The sequence below is a fragment of the Fukomys damarensis genome, unplaced genomic scaffold, assembly GCF_012274545.1.
Source record: "Fukomys damarensis isolate Sample0158 unplaced genomic scaffold, DMR_v1.0_HiC HiC_scaffold_30, whole genome shotgun sequence".
Lineage (NCBI taxonomy): Eukaryota > Metazoa > Chordata > Mammalia > Rodentia > Bathyergidae > Fukomys > Fukomys damarensis.
The window spans coordinates 25,819,791-25,835,601 of record NW_022900942.1 but is presented as its reverse complement, the minus strand read 5'-3'; the positions used below and the strand labels follow the sequence as shown (position 1 = coordinate 25,835,601).

General features: G+C 38.1%; 1 pseudogene; it reads left to right on the top strand.

The window, feature by feature from the left end:
- Positions 1–5,061: 5,061 nt before the first annotated feature.
- LOC117283740 lies at positions 5,062–7,296 on the top strand (annotated as a pseudogene).
- The last annotated feature ends 8,515 nt before the right edge of the window (positions 7,297–15,811 follow it).

Below are 15,811 nucleotides of genomic sequence, written 5' to 3'. Positions count from 1 at the left end.
AAAAAAAAAAAATCTTTATTCATAAATATATGTCTGGAAGTGGCAGACAAATACTCTTTCTGAAAAGGGTCCCCTTGATATCAACATAGGGAAATAAGGCAGAATGGCAATGCAAGGCCCTTGACTCATGATGCTTTGCAGCCACCATGGAAACTGCAAACCATTCGCTTAGTCTGGCCATTGACCTACATATCCACAAAAGCATAGGTATTTATCCTTTGGTGACATTTATCCTGAAGCACAGTGAAGTTTAGTCTAATGTTTAAGCTAGTATTTTGATTTTTTTTTTTTTTGTCTCATGGCTTGATCTTATAAGCACTGAGTTGATACTTGTTGGTCCAGGTGACCATGAGATTTGAGAGAGCCATTGGGGTAAGGAGATTATGTAAAAGATGCTGTAGAGTTAGATGATCTGAAACTTTGTGAATGCATGTGCTCATCACATCCTAGGAAATGCATGCAGCTTTCATGGTATTAAATTCCATATTAATATATGTATATGTATATGCATATACATAGATTTAAAAGCCAGGATTTTAGAATTTGAGGCATTCCGGATCTCCTGTATAAATTTTGTTAATGGCAGCTCCAACTGGCAGCTATTATATATTGTCATTTCAGAGGAGAAAAAGAAAGGAGGCTACAACTGGAATGGTATCTTCAGAACCTTGGGGAACATGCTAGTGATGGTCTTGAAAGTCAGATGTCACCAATTCTTTAGACTCTGAGGGAGAAGAGAGTGTGTAATCAAAATAAAGGCATCAAGAAGAAGCAGAAGAAACAGCAGACTATAACCCTCTGGGTTATAGATGCCCATGCAACATTTCAATGGATTAGCCTTCGTCTTTTCTCCACAAAGCTTCCAGTCCCTTCTGTTGGAGACTTTTTCTTTCTTAACTTGTATCAGTTATGGTGAACCTTTGTAGAGCTTTCAGTAACAGTCGACTGAGGCACTCATGGCACAGGCTTGCCACCTCTCACTGATAGAAAACAAACTATTTTTGTTAGGCCTGGGAGGTGGTATTCGTGGTTTTAAGATTTAAGGTTCTCAGATTTTGATACCTCTTCATATTATATTAGCCTTTTTTTTTTTTACAGTTGTGATTTTTTAAAAAAAAGTTCCCTTAAAATATCACTGGTAGGACCCAGCAACACTCATGCAACTCCCAATTTGTCAGCACAGTGAGGGCAGACAGAGACACATGAAGGAAACCCTTGCCTACCAGCTGTTTCCCCTTTTTATAACTTCCCCTGAAACTTAACTTACTCAAAATTCATCCCCTGCTTTCTTGTCGTTTCAGGATCTCATTGAGCTGCAATATGTCACTGCGATACAAAATTTAGAGGGGAATTGAAACACGGAAACTTTTTACTTTTGAGAAATATAACAAGGTCTGGGAATTTAGCTCAGTGGTACTGCTACCTGCCTTGCAAGAGCAAGGCCCTGAGTTCAATTCATGGTACAGCAAAAAAAAAAGAAAAAAGCTTGCATTTTTATTTTAATGATAAATTAGAATTCTTGCCTATGGCCTGATTTTTTTTTTTTTTTTTTAAAAATTTTTTTTTTTTTTTTTTTTTTTTGTACCAGGGATTGAACTTGAGACCTTGTGCTTATGAGGCAGGAGTCAGCACCACTGAGCTAAATCCCCAGCCTGAATTTTTATTTTTATTTTTGTTTTTGGTACCAGGGATCGAACTAGGGTCCTTGCGCTTGTGAGGCAGATGGCAGAACCACTAAGCCAAATCCCCGGCCCTTGAACTTTTACAATAATGAATTAGTATATTGGTGTTACTACATTTAGTACTTCACATTCTGCCCTTTTTTGGAGAATGGGCTGGTTTTTCTTATAGGAATGAAGACACAAACCCCAAAGAAGCTACATAGAAATGAAGAAGTGTTGCAAGCATTCCTATAGAGGGTTTCATCTACCTTTGAGAATCAGTTTGATAGAATACAAAGATCACTGGATCAGGTGTTGGGACTTCACCCTGAGGCGGGGTGTGAACATGCAGAATGATGTGAATGGAAGAGCAGCTCTCAGCAGATGATTTAAGATAGCAGTGGCAAATCCACATGTGTATTACTGTGTTTTCTTTTAAGACAAAATATATTAGTGTATGAGCTGTTTTTCTTAAAACTAAAACCTCAGTATTCAGGTTTAATTGCAGTGTTGGTACTTTTTGATAAACAAGAGAGGTTTGGGTTGCAGGTTAGCCATTGGTCTTGGAAAGGTTCGCCATCACTGTTTTAGGAAATTTTATTCTCACAAAACTGTCTGCCTCTTATGCTTCTGCAGAGTTCACTGAGGGATGAATATGTGAACCTCCATTTGTGGACCTCCAATCCAGCACTTGTAACTTTAGGTAAAATAAAGTATCTGGCTGGCAGTGTAGTTCAGAGGTAAAGCATTTGCCTAATGTGTTCAGGGCATTGGGTTCTATGTGCAGTTAAAAAACAAAAGTAATATAAGACATCAACTAATTACATTTAGAATTTACGATTAGCGATTCTTAGATTGAATTACCCAGAATTCTAAAGAGCTTTCTATTTATTTATTTATTTATTGGTTCTAGGGATTGAACTCGGGACCTTGCGCTTACAAGGAAGGTGGCAGAACCACTGAGCTCAATCCCTGGCCCCCCAGCCCCTTATGTTTAATGTTGTATCTTATTTGTATTAGAAAACATCTTTCTTTTTTCTTTTCTTTTTATTTATTTATTTTTTTCTCATCCAGTTTATTGGTACATTTTAGGTAGATAGTACAGTTATTCATCATTGGAATCTTGTACCTTTACATGACAGGTCTTGGTTCTCCTTTTTTCCCCATACCCCTGCCCTCCCTTCACCCCCTTTCCTATTTACAAAAACTTTATTTCCATTTTTTCATTTTCTCATATTTTTTCTTTTCCCTTATTTCCTTTCCCCTCCCTCTTCCCACTTCCCCCACACCTTTAGCTCTTTTCTTCCTATTTCACATTGTCAATTATACCATTTGGATCATATTTACACTTTTAGTTTTTCACACCAGAGAAACTATTTGATATTTACATATGTGTGACTTATTCTAATGAATTTATCATTTTTTTTTGAAACCATAAGCAGTGTATTGAACCACACGTGGAAAGAACTCAGGTAACAGAACATTTTGTACCTTTCCCCAGGACATTGATTTAAAATACTCTTCTTACAAATGTTCAAGATGGTTGTTTTTCCTTCATTGAAACTGAGGTCCAACCTGTATCTCCACATGCACAACATTTTCGGGAAAGCCATTAAAAATAGCTGTGGTGAAGGGCATCTCCAGATCCCAAGGTCATGACTAAGATATGTCTTCACAGACCGATCTCTCAGCAGAGGAGCAAAGTGCAAGGAAGGAACTCTGGAATTGTCTGAAATGTAATCTCGAGGAATTTGTGAGATTACATTGGTTTAAAAAATAACGGGGTAGAATTTCAGAAATAGAGGAAAGTTGTGATCTTTGACTACAGAATCTGCTTTCAGAATTCAAACCATGGGATTGGTGAAGTTCACTGAGGCTAGGACCCATGTTTCAAATCAGAAACTCTCTTCCCCTTATTCCTTATGTTCTTTCAAAGCAGGAGTGAATAAAAACCTGATGGTTTTCCAAGTCAAAATTTCCATGCTCATTGATTCTTTTAATAAAAATGTTTCCAGGACATGGACCGGGGATGTAGCTCAGTGGTGCAGCACCTGATTGACTGGTAAGTGGGAGGCCAAGTTTGACTTCTTGTACCAAAACAAAAAGAAAAAAATGTTTGCAGGACAATCATCTCTAAATTATTCCTTGTTTAGTAAAAGCAGCAAATAAAAATCTTAAAAAATGTTGAACATCACTGGTCATTCAAGAGATGCAAATGAAAACAACACTGAGATTCCACCTCTCCTCAGTAAGAATGGCTGCTATCAAGAAATCAACCAAGAAGAAATGCTGGCAGGGCCCTGAGGAGAAAGGAACCCTTCTTCATTGTTGGTGGGAGTGCAGACTGTTGCAACCACTGTGGAGATCAATATGGGGATACCTCAAAGAGCTGGGACTAGAGGTTCCATTCTACCCAGCCATCCCTCTGCTGGGTATCTTTCCAAAAGAATTAAAAGAATCAAACCACAGTGATGTATGTGCATGTATGTTTATAGCAGCACAGTTTGTTATAGCTAAAACTTGAAAACAGCCCAAATGCCCACCAACTGGATACTGGATAAAGAAGATGTGGTTTTTCTATAAAATGGAATACAACTCAGCCATAAAGAAGAAGAAACTAGAAACATTTATAAATAAATGGATGCACATAGAGGCTATACTCAAGTGAAATAAATAGGACACATGAGTAAATACTAAACAGTTTCTCTGGTGTGAAAAACAAAAAGTGTAAATAAGGTTCAAATGGTATAATTGGGAGTGTAAAATAGGAAGAAAATGGCTAAAGGGGAAGTGGGAATCAGCAGGGAGAAGAAATAAGGGAAAAGAAAAAAATGTGAAAAAATTGAAACAAAATCTGTAAATAGGGGAGGTTGAAGGGGGTGAAGGGAGGGCAGAAGTATGGGGAAAAACAAGAACTAGAATATATCATGTAAAGGTACAAGATCCCAATGATAAATGTAACTGTATTGTTTGCTTTAAATGTACCAATAATTTTAATAGAAAAAAATTTTTCCTTGTTTAGTAATACGTGGAAAATCATGCAGGCACCTGCTTCTAAGGAGATTTGAAGATGTTTTAAGAATTTTATTTTAATTCAGTAAGTAACACAACATGAGCTTCTGGGTTTGTTAAAGATTACTCTGAAAAATGTTTCCAGTAAGCAATGGTTTTGGACATCAGAGCTTGCTTTTTTTTTTTCTTCTTCTGACTGCATAGAAAGTGGAATTGTGCATTCTTGCAATGTAAAAAGCTGCCTGCTCATTTTTCTTCAGGTTTTAGATCATTTCCACGATCAGTCATTTCCCTGGTGGAAGATGTTTTTGTGTAGCAGAGGACTGGGCTCATCTTTCCCTTAATGCATGACAACTTTTGGTAGGAAACTTTCAGGACATCTCTGTGGATGAGCCAATGTAGAGAACAACTCTTGAGGAAGGCTTGTGAGGAAAAGGAAAAAGGTAAGAAAATCCAGATCTACCAAGGACCTTCAGCAAAAGTAAGGGGACAAAGAACAAATCAATTTTAAAATAAGTACATTACTACTATTTCCAAATCAAATTGGTCCTTAGTCTGTGTATGTAAAAAACTTGCATAACTAAAAAGAGGGATAGATTTCTAAATATTATCCACCAGTGTCAATGTGTGCCTGCATTTTTCACTCACTGAATGTTTCTTATTGTAAAATGTATCCCCAAGACTCTGTTCAGTTTTAGACGTATAGAAATGAATATGTCCTTGGGGCATTGGTGCTCTGGGTTTGCTTATAGGAGTCAAAGACTACATCTAACAAGCAATCCAAACCTATGGGGTCTTCTCCACCCAGCCTGGGCAGGGCTACTCTCCGCAGAGCTATCAGATTTAGGGACAGGAAAGTGACAGTGGTTATGGCCAGTTAGCAGACACTTCATGATATGCCAGAACAGCTATGGTTCTTTTTTTTTTTTCCTCTCATTGAGTTTATTGGTACATTGTAGGTATACAGTACAGTTACATTCATCATTGGCATCTTGCACATTAACATGACAGGTCTTGGTTCTCATTTTTCCCCTTGTCCCTGCCCTCCCTTCACCCCCTCCACCCTTCCCTATTACAAATACTTTATTTCCATTTTTTCATTTTCTCATGTTATTTTTTTCTTTTCCCTTATTACCTTTCTTCTACCCTTCCCATTTCCCCTACACCTTTAGCCCCTTTCTTCCTATTTCACATTGTCAATTATATCATTTGGATCTTTTGTACTACTATAGTTTTTCACACCAGAGAATCTATTCGGTATCTACAATGTGTGACTTATTTCTTATGGAGAGACTCAGAACACAAGCTATGATACTCAGTGAGTTCTCCAGGGATATAGTTCCACTGGTGGCTATGGCAGTAGCTAGAGTTCTCAATCATCTTACTGACAGCAGTCCTCCTATTCTGGCTGTGGCCAGTTGCCAGCTCCTAGCAGCACCTCAGGAAGTTATGGTAGCAGTTCTCAAAGCATCAGTTATGGGCAGCCCCTGAGAGGGGCTATGATCAGCAGACTGGGCGTAGTAGGCAGCAACAGAACTACTGACAACAGCAAAGGTCCTCTAGTCTCCTCTATGGATACAGACAGCAGAATCAGTACAACAGTAGCAGTGGAGGTGGGGGAGGCAATCATGGCTAAGATCATTCCTTCCTGAATGTAGTCGTGGTGGTTATGACAATCAGGACCAGAGTGCTGGTGGTAGTGGCAGTTATGAGGGAGGCCAACAGGACCATGTGAGCTGTGGCAGAGTTCATGGAGGTTGCTGTGGAGGCAAAGGTGTCATGAACAGCTGGGCGTGGTAGCACATGCCTGTAATCCTGGCCCTCAGGAGGCTGAGGTAGGAGGATCGCTGTGAGTTAGAGACCAACCTGGGCTACATAGCGAGTTCCAATTCCAGTTCAGCCTCAACTACACAGTGAGACCCTGTCTCAAAAAAAAAGTGGCATGAACAGAAATGATTATGGTGGCTTCAGTAAATTTGGTAGCTCTTGAGACCAATGATCATGTAATGTTCTGAGTAAAATAATTCAGAAAACAACATCATCTTTGTCCAAGCCCCGGGTATGAGTGTTAGAATTGAGTCTGCAACTGATCACTTCAAGCAGATCAGCATTATCACAACAACTAAGAAAATTAGATGGCCTCTGATTAATTTGTACACAGAGAGCCTGATGAGCTGGTGAGACAATAGTCTCATCTGATGACCTGCCTTCTGCTAAAACAGTTATTGGCTGGTTTGATGGTAAAGAATTATTCGGGAATCTTATCAAGGTCTCACTTGCTACCCACCAAGCAGGCTTCAATTGGGTTGGTGGCAACAGTTGAAGAGGCTGAGGGTGAGGAGGACCCATGGGCTGTGAAGAATATGGAGGTGGTGGCAGTGGTGGTGGCCCTGGAGGATTCCCCTAGGGGAGGTGTTGGATGCGAGGGACAGCAGCAAGCTGGGGATTGGAAGAAGTGTCTTTATGTGAGAACATAAACTTCTCTTGGAGAAATAAATGCAATCTGTGTGAGACCCCTAAACCAGATCACCCAGGAGGGTGTCCAGGAGGTTCCCAGGTGGGCGGTAACTATGGAGATGATTGTTGTTATGGCACAAGAGGCTATGATTGAGGTGGCTACAAGGACTGTGGAAGGGATGACGGTGGGGACTTCTGAGGAAGCTGATGGTGGGAGAGAGGCAGCTTCAGGCGTGGCAAGATGCACGCCAGCGATGAGCCAGACAGGAGAGGCGACAGTAGTCTGGCTCTGAGATGCTGGGACAACTTTCCTTCCGGTACATACTGTTATTTTGTAACCTTTCGTAACCTCATTATTTTGTAACCTTCCTCTCCATCTCCTATGGATTTTTTTTTATATTGAACTATGGCATTATAAGCATACTTCTGGCTCTCATTAAAAATATTGCTTTTAAAACCGGGAGTGGTGGCCCACGCCTATAATCCCAGCACACTGAAGGCTTAGTCAGGAGGATCGCTGTGAGTTGGAAACCAGCCTGGGCTACATTGTGAGTTCCAGGTCAGCCTCAACTACATAGTGAGACCTTGTCTCAAAAAACCAAAAAAAAAAAAAAGAAAAGAAAAGAAAAAAAAAATATGTATGTATGTATTGCTTTAATTATTTAGTTATTTTTCTTTTTTTGAAACAGCCTTACTATATAGTCCAGGGTGGATTTAAACTCACTATGTAACCCAGTCTGATCTCAAACTCATGGAGTTTTGCCTTTCTCAGCCTCCCCAATGCTGGCATTACAGGTGTGCATTACCACACCTGGCTTAAAAACCATTGTATTAGAAAAAAAGAGAGTAAGTCATGGTCTTTACCAAAATAACATACATATTAATAAAAGATAATTTAGTAATTTTTAAAAATAAGCAGTCTGTTGGAAATATGTCACTGTAGAGTGAATATAAAGTATATTGATAGGTCTGGAATTTAGCTCAGTGGTTCCAGAGCCTGTCTTGCAAGCACAGGACCTGAGTTGAGTCCCTGGTACAAAAAAAAAGTATATTTATGAACCAGAACTAAGCTTTTAGTGCCTTCATAATGAAATAGACAAATCATCTGTCTATATTGGTGTTCAATATAACAGTTTATATTAATTTATTAATCTATAGTACTTGCATATGAACAGTGTCAAAATGAGTTCATCTTTATCAATGAAGACACGATATATTTTTCTATTTTAGTGGCAGCTGACAACAACAAATAATCTTTAAAAGGCTTATCATGGAGCCGGGCATGGTGGCGCATGCCTGTAATCCATCCCAGCACTCGGGAGGCTGAGGCAGGAGGATTGCTGTGAGTTTGAGACCAGCCTGGACTACATAGTGAGTTCCAGGTCAGTCTCAACTATATAGTGAGACCCTGTCTCAAAAAAAAAAAAAGGCTTATCATGATTCATCGATTTGAGTTGGGTGTATACCAGTGAGTACTTGATTAAGTACTGGAGTTGTTTGAAAAAAACTTGCTGATGGATAACATCATTTCAATCATTAATTGCTTTTCTCTTTATATCTATTTTATGCTATAGTGAGTGCCATGCTCCAATATCCTTTGTAAGTATTTACTAGTTTAAATAAAAGAGACATTTTTAAAAATTACTCATTCTTATACTAAAATCAAGGGAGTTCATGAACGTAAGTCATTTGGTAGCACCAAGAATGACAGACTTCAACTTTTGACACTAATCTTGAATATTTATGTTGGGCTGAGCCACCACAGAAACACTTGAGGGCCACTAAATCTACTATCTAACAAACTGGGAAGCACATGAATGTAAGCTCAGTATTTGATCCTCTACATGTAGAAACGCTCAGGGAAGTGAGTGCAGTCATTACTGCTTTAGTTTGTGGATAAGCCCAGAGAAATGGTTAGAATTCTTGAGTCTTAAAGAGCTGCTCTGGCCCCTACATCTGGTTTTCCCCTAAATTAGGTCATAATTTTGGCTGGAAGAGAAATCTTATTATTTAATTTTAAAGTTTAATCTCCACCCCTAAAATGCACACAAATCATTTCCTTTACTATCAAAGTACTATGTGCCAAAGGGAAAGAAAACACTTAAAATATTTTTCTCTAAATACTAATGAAGATACCGAACTTGTTTGATTTAATCAAATAAATCACTGTAGAATTAAAACATCTAAAAATAACATAGTTTTTGTTAGCTTCTGTTCTGGCTAAACATCTCTTAAAGTGTATGATGAAAGACTATATCAGGTCTCAAACTTAGATGAAGTTCACTTATTAGAGAAGAAAATTTTTAAGTGAAAAAGTACCTGTAATTCCACGTAATGAGACCTTCATGGAAATGCACACTCCTTCATCTTTTGTGGTTAATGATGATTAAGCCCAACACTGACCAGTTTTCAAAGTATTTTATATCAGATTATTTCAGTGTTCTCAAGTCAGAAGAAAAAAAATGCTCCAGTAATGACATTTGCTCTCTGCTTTGATGAGGAAAAGTATAGATACCAAAGCAAAAATAGCCACATTTCCTTTATTGTTTTAAGAAACACAGCATATGTAATTCAGAAAAAAGTATTTAACATTTCAAATAGCACAGATAATTTGTGATGGCATTTTCTGATGTCTACAAAAGGGCATTCAGCTTTTAACCTTTTATATTTTGATTTCTTTCATTTTCTTGAAGCCAAAGTTATTTTCATGTTCATTGGGGTTTGGAATGTATACTTCCTAAGCCCAGAGCACTGTTTTATGGAAAGGGAGACAGAACAATTTCTACAAGAATAATGGGAACATAAAGGTGACAAAGCATTTTGTGTGTGATTTCTAGAAGATGTGGCTTGGATGTTGAAATCTTGGCACTTCTGAGACATTTAAATGATTTATGGAAACAGGGAAGAATCCTTTATTTCAAGTATTAATGGGCAGAATACTTCAAGTATTTCATGCACTCAAGATCTGCTTTTTGTTCAAACATTTCATTTTTAAAATATCAAAATATTTCAAATATATAGTGGAGTACATTTTTTTTTTCACTTAATAGATATCTACTGAGAGTCTACATGATCTCCATGTTTGGGACACAGCAGAGAACCATATAGGCAAAATCCCTGGCTTAATAAGAGATAATGTTCTAGCAGAAAAGACAGGCACTGAAGAATTACTGCAGAGACAGACTTGAATAGATGACAGCCAAGAGAGCTTGTGCACAAAGGAGATGTGGACTTGGGGTAGTTTCTCCATGGAAGTGGGTATGGAGAGAACATAAGGGTGCAGACACTTAGACTGATGGGATGGGAAGGGAGAGGGATTTCTGATCACTTCTGGAGGTATCAGTAGCACGCGAGGATAGAGGAGGAGGAGTTAAAGATTTGAGGAAAGAACTGAAGGTATGAAAAATTTATTTACTAGAGAAAATGATAAAGCACTCATAAGCACCCACTTAGATTAAATGGATAACATTTTGCCTTATTTTGTTTAAAAACAAAGAATTTCAGAAATAGAATAACCCTCCACTGATCATTTACCCTTCTATCCTGCCCAAGATTGGTGTACACATTCTTGAAGTGGCTGTAGATGATAGCTATGAATGTGGTGCATATTGTTAAAATTAGACTTGAAGCAGATCCTTTCCACTTCCTACCTTCGATACATTTATTGATTTTTTTATAGAGGCAAAATATGCATAACATGAGAAACAATATTAATTAAGCCTTATTTTTGCTCTTGTTAAATTTATAGTCATAAGTGTTTTCTATATTTAAATCCGACTTTTGATGCTGGAGATTAAATTCAAGGGCTTATGCTTGATAGGTAAGTGCTCACCCTCAGCCCTTTTTATTTTTTATTTTGAGATAAGGTCTCACTAATTTGCCCTGGCTGGCCTGGGACTAGTGATCCTTCTGCCTCAGCCAACTGCATAGCTGGAATTACATTTTATCGTTTTAAACACTTCTAAGTGCATGAATATATAACATGCATAATGTTGTGAAGCCATCATCACTATCTATATCCAGATCTATATATTCTATCTCTCTCTCTCTCTATCATCTATCTATCTACCTATCTATCTTTATGGGACAAAGATTGAATCTAGGGCCTTGCACATAGATGCTGTACCTCTTAGACAATAACTACCCTTCTTCCACTAATCCTTGTTAACCCTGTTCTATTTTGTCTCTATGAATTTGCATATTCGAAGTGTCTAATGGAAATTAAATCATGCAATATTTGTCCTTCTCTGTCTGCTTATTTCACTCAGCTTAATGTTCTCAAGGTCTAACCTTGATGTCACATAAATAAAAATTTCATTTGTTTATGGCAGAGCAATATTTGTTACAGGCTTTTAGAAGCATAAAAGCTTATTGCAACAGTTGTAGTGTAGGTAAGGGGTGCTACGAGCTTAAGGATTAAAAACACGGTGGCGTTTTCTATCTTCCTCTTTAGCATTTTCCACCATCCCTAGCACAAACACGTTCTTTTCACATTCTTTCGGAGCTATTTCATGAACATCATCTACAGACCATACTCGATGTCATGTGCCAATACAGGATCTTGTCACTGTCCGAATCGTAGGACCCTGGAAGGCTGCCAAGCTTGAGCTCTGAGGCCATGCTTGCTGCCGATGATCTCTGCTGGGCTGAGAAGGGCAGGTGCAGAGAAAAACGGCAACTGGATATCACAAGCAGCTGCTGCTTGCTGACCGGAAATAGGGCCAGCCCAAGGAAGGGGTCGAGAAGAAACAGTCTGGGTAATAGGTTCCATAATTTCCCTCTTTGGAAAGAAATAGCACTTAAAACAGCAGAGCCACAGTGAAGTGAGAAGATGAATCACAGTGACTGTATTTTGTACAGCTTTGCATTCTGCTGCTTAATGGCGAGTTTGTTAAGTTTGAAAGGCTTGAGTTCTGTAACACCAAAGTTTAAAGCCATGGGGTCATTTTGTCTCAAAATTTGTTATGTTTTAGAGGAGATACTTTACTTTTCATATATCTTTCCTCAGAAGAACTAATGCTTACAAATATTTTCTAAAAATCCTTATAATGCCTGTATTATTTTTGTAATGAGGAAAATATTAAAACTAATTTTTGTTGTTGTTAAATTTACAGTCGCTGGGTTGGGGATTTAGCTCAGTGATACAGCACCTGCCTCACAAGCATAAGATCCTGAGTTTGATTCCCCCAGCACCAAAAAAAAAAAAAGGCAAAGAGATATTAACACAAAAGTATCTTTAGGGTTGGGGATTATTTAGCTCAGTGGTGCTGCCACATGCCTCACAAGTGCAAAGTCCTGAGTTTGATCCCTGGTACCAAAAAAACCAAAAATGAAAACAAACCAAAAAAACAAAACAAAACAGTCATGTGTGCTTTCTGTATTAAAATCTTTTTGTTGTTGTTGTTGTTGGTGGTGTTGAGGACCTCACACATGCTAGGCAAGTGCTTACTATTGAGCCTTTTCTATTTTAAGATAGGGTTTTGCTAAAGTGCACCGGATCTTGTGATCCTTCTGCCTCAGCCTCCTGCATAGCTGAGACTGCAGTTGTACACCACTTCTCCTGGCTTATCCCATGTCTTTTGTAGGGTATTACTAATACCACAAGAGGCCAAAGCATTCAACAACAGAGGAAACCTTTGTTCCAGAAAGCTTGGTGAACGCCAGTGCCAAACTAGGCACTATAACTGTTTTATGAAGTAGGTGGCATCATATTGAAATTACTCTATTTTCCAAATGAGGAAAACAAGGCTTAGCATCTGTGATAATATAAATAATTAAATTATTCAAACCCAGCATTACCAAATGTCAATAACCTCATTCTTAGTCACTGCACTACATCAGATTGTCAGAATCCATCTCATTAAACATCTGATTTTATAAATCTGGAGACTGTGGCCCAAAGTGCTCTCAGTCTGTATAGCTCACTGGACTGGTTAATTGTAAATCAAGGGCTAGCCCATTTCTAATGACAAGAGACTCATGTGCTTCCACGAAAGATTGCTTGTGTGTGTGTGTTTTTTTTTTCTTTTTGGTACTGGGGCTTGAACTTGGGTCCTTGCATTTTTGAGGCAGGCACCAGAACCACTGAGCTAAATCCCCAGCCCTGCTTGTGTTTTTTTGTAAACTGACTTATAGCCAATGGTTTACAAAGAAAATTGTTGTAAAAAGTTAAACAATGAGTTGAAGAAAGGTGAGCTGGAGGTGATACAATTGTGGCTTTTCTAGAAAGTGGAAAAAAGAAGATTAGTGGAATAAAGTGAATAGATACTTCACAGAAGAAGTACAAATGGCCAATAAATACATGGAGAAATGCTCAATATCACTGACCATTAGACACATACAAATTAAAACAGCACCGAGAATCTATCTTATCCCCAGAAAGAATGGCTATCATCAAAAAATCAAATAATAAGGTCAGGGATGTAGCTCAGTGGCACCACACCTACCTGGCAAGCGCAAGTTCCTGAATTTGATTCCTGGTACTGGGGGGGGGGAGAGAATATAATAAGAAATCAAAGAATAAATGCTGGAGAGGCTGTGGAAGAAGGAACTCTTCTTCACTGTTAGTGGGAATACAAACTAGTAAAAACACTATGGAAATTAGTATGGAGATTCCTCAATAAATTTAAGCAAGAAATTCCATTTGACCCAGCTATTCCCCTCCTAGGTATTTTTCCCAAAGAGTTAAAGACATCATATTACAGTGATATATTCATATCCAGGTTTATAGCAGCACAATTCATAATAGCTAAATCTTGGAAGTGACCCATAGGTCTATCTATCAACAGATGAACAGTAAAGGAAATGTGATATTTACACACAGTGGAGTACTGGTCTGCCATAAAGATAAACTCAAGTCATTTGTCGGAAAATGGATGCACCTTGAAATCATAATGTGAAATGAAATAAGTCAGACAACACGAACTTACATATCACATGGTTTCTCTTATGTGGAAAACCCAGAGTAAAAATAAAAAGCAAAATAAAAGATAGAAAATAGGAACTAGGAGATCATTCTCAAAGAGGAAGAGGATCAAGAAAGGGAAGAAAGGATAAGGAATGAATAAAAGGAACTGAGTTGTGTTATGTACATTGACCAACTTCCAACAAGGATTGTAAGCATTATGTACTATGTAAGTGAACTAATGAACTAAAAAAATAAAACTATACAAAAAAAGTTAAAGACATCATGTTACAGTGATACCTGCATACTCAGGTTTATAGCAGTACAACTCACAAGAGCTAAATTTTGGAAGGGTCCTACAAATCCATCAACAGATAAGGAGGAAGCTGTGGTATTTACACACGATGGTGTGGTACTCCTCAATGAAGGAGGGCACATCTGAGTTGTTGGTAAAAAAATGGATGCACCTCAAGACAGTAATGTTAAGTGAAATAAATGAGTCACACAAGCTTAAATACTACAGGGTTTCTCCTATATAAGAAACCCAGAATAAATATAAAGAGTGAAATAAAGATAAATGATAAGGACCAGGATGTAGATCTTTTGCAAAAGGGAAGGGGATCAAGATGGATGGAGGACAGAGGGAAAAACAAGGGAGGTTAAAAAGAATTAAAATGTATTATGTACAGGTACAAATTCCCCACAATGCTGGTAATCATTATGCACTGCAAATTAATACAAATGAAAGTTGTGAAAAATAGAGAATGTGATTAAAACAAAAGAGTATTAATCATAATGGTCAAAGGAAGCCCAGGGATAAGTACTATGCAGAATATATATAAAAGATATTTTGTGCTTTCTGAAAGTGGGTGTGAATTGAGCTCTTGAGTATTTTCAACAAGAACATTTAGTACAGTTATTTAAGAAATGCTATCCGTGACAAGAGTCGGCATCTAATGAGGGGGTTGGAGGCTGTGGCTTCCTATGAACTGAGGTTTTGCAATTACATTTTTCTTCCCTACAGATGAAACCACCACAGCTGCCAATACCTAGGTGTGTTTTGTAAGGGAGCCATAACTCTCAAGTCTCCAGGCGCTCTGCTTTCCTGGGTGCGAGAAGGGAGATCTCTAGTTTCAGTCACACTGTCAGAAGGCAGGCTTCAGGGCCTGCTGCTGTTACTTCTCATCAGCAGCACCAGCAGCCACCTCACTATTTGATGCTTGACTTCAGCGAATCCCCTCAGTGAAACAGAGTCTTTTGAATGTGTCAGTGAGTTACCGATAGGCCCTGACCACCAGAATACGAACATAAAGTCCAATAAAAACCTAAGGACAGGCCCACTATCCTCTTTCCCATCCTGTCTACCTCCAAGACCCAAAACTCCAGAGCAGCTAAACTGATGACTGCAGTTGAAAATGAGAAGGCCAACTGAGGGCTGAATATAAATTTTAAATTCATTGAATGGTAAAGTTTCTATGGAAAAGATAAAGGATTATTATCTTAGTAATTAACCACAAATAATAGGTTTGATTCTCATGTGCAGCCAAGAACTAAGAATTATTATATTTTTATAATGGTTTCACATTCTTTTTGAAACAAAACTAAAGAAAGACCATAAAAAAAAAGACAACAAAGACAAAGAATTAAAACTACTCATTTCTGCTAAACATGACCTTCTTAAAAGGTCCAGTACATATTTTTGTTTTTCGTACTGGGAATTGAATGAAGGAAACACTTAGCTGAACCTCCAGTCTTTTTTTTTTTTTTTTTTTTTTTT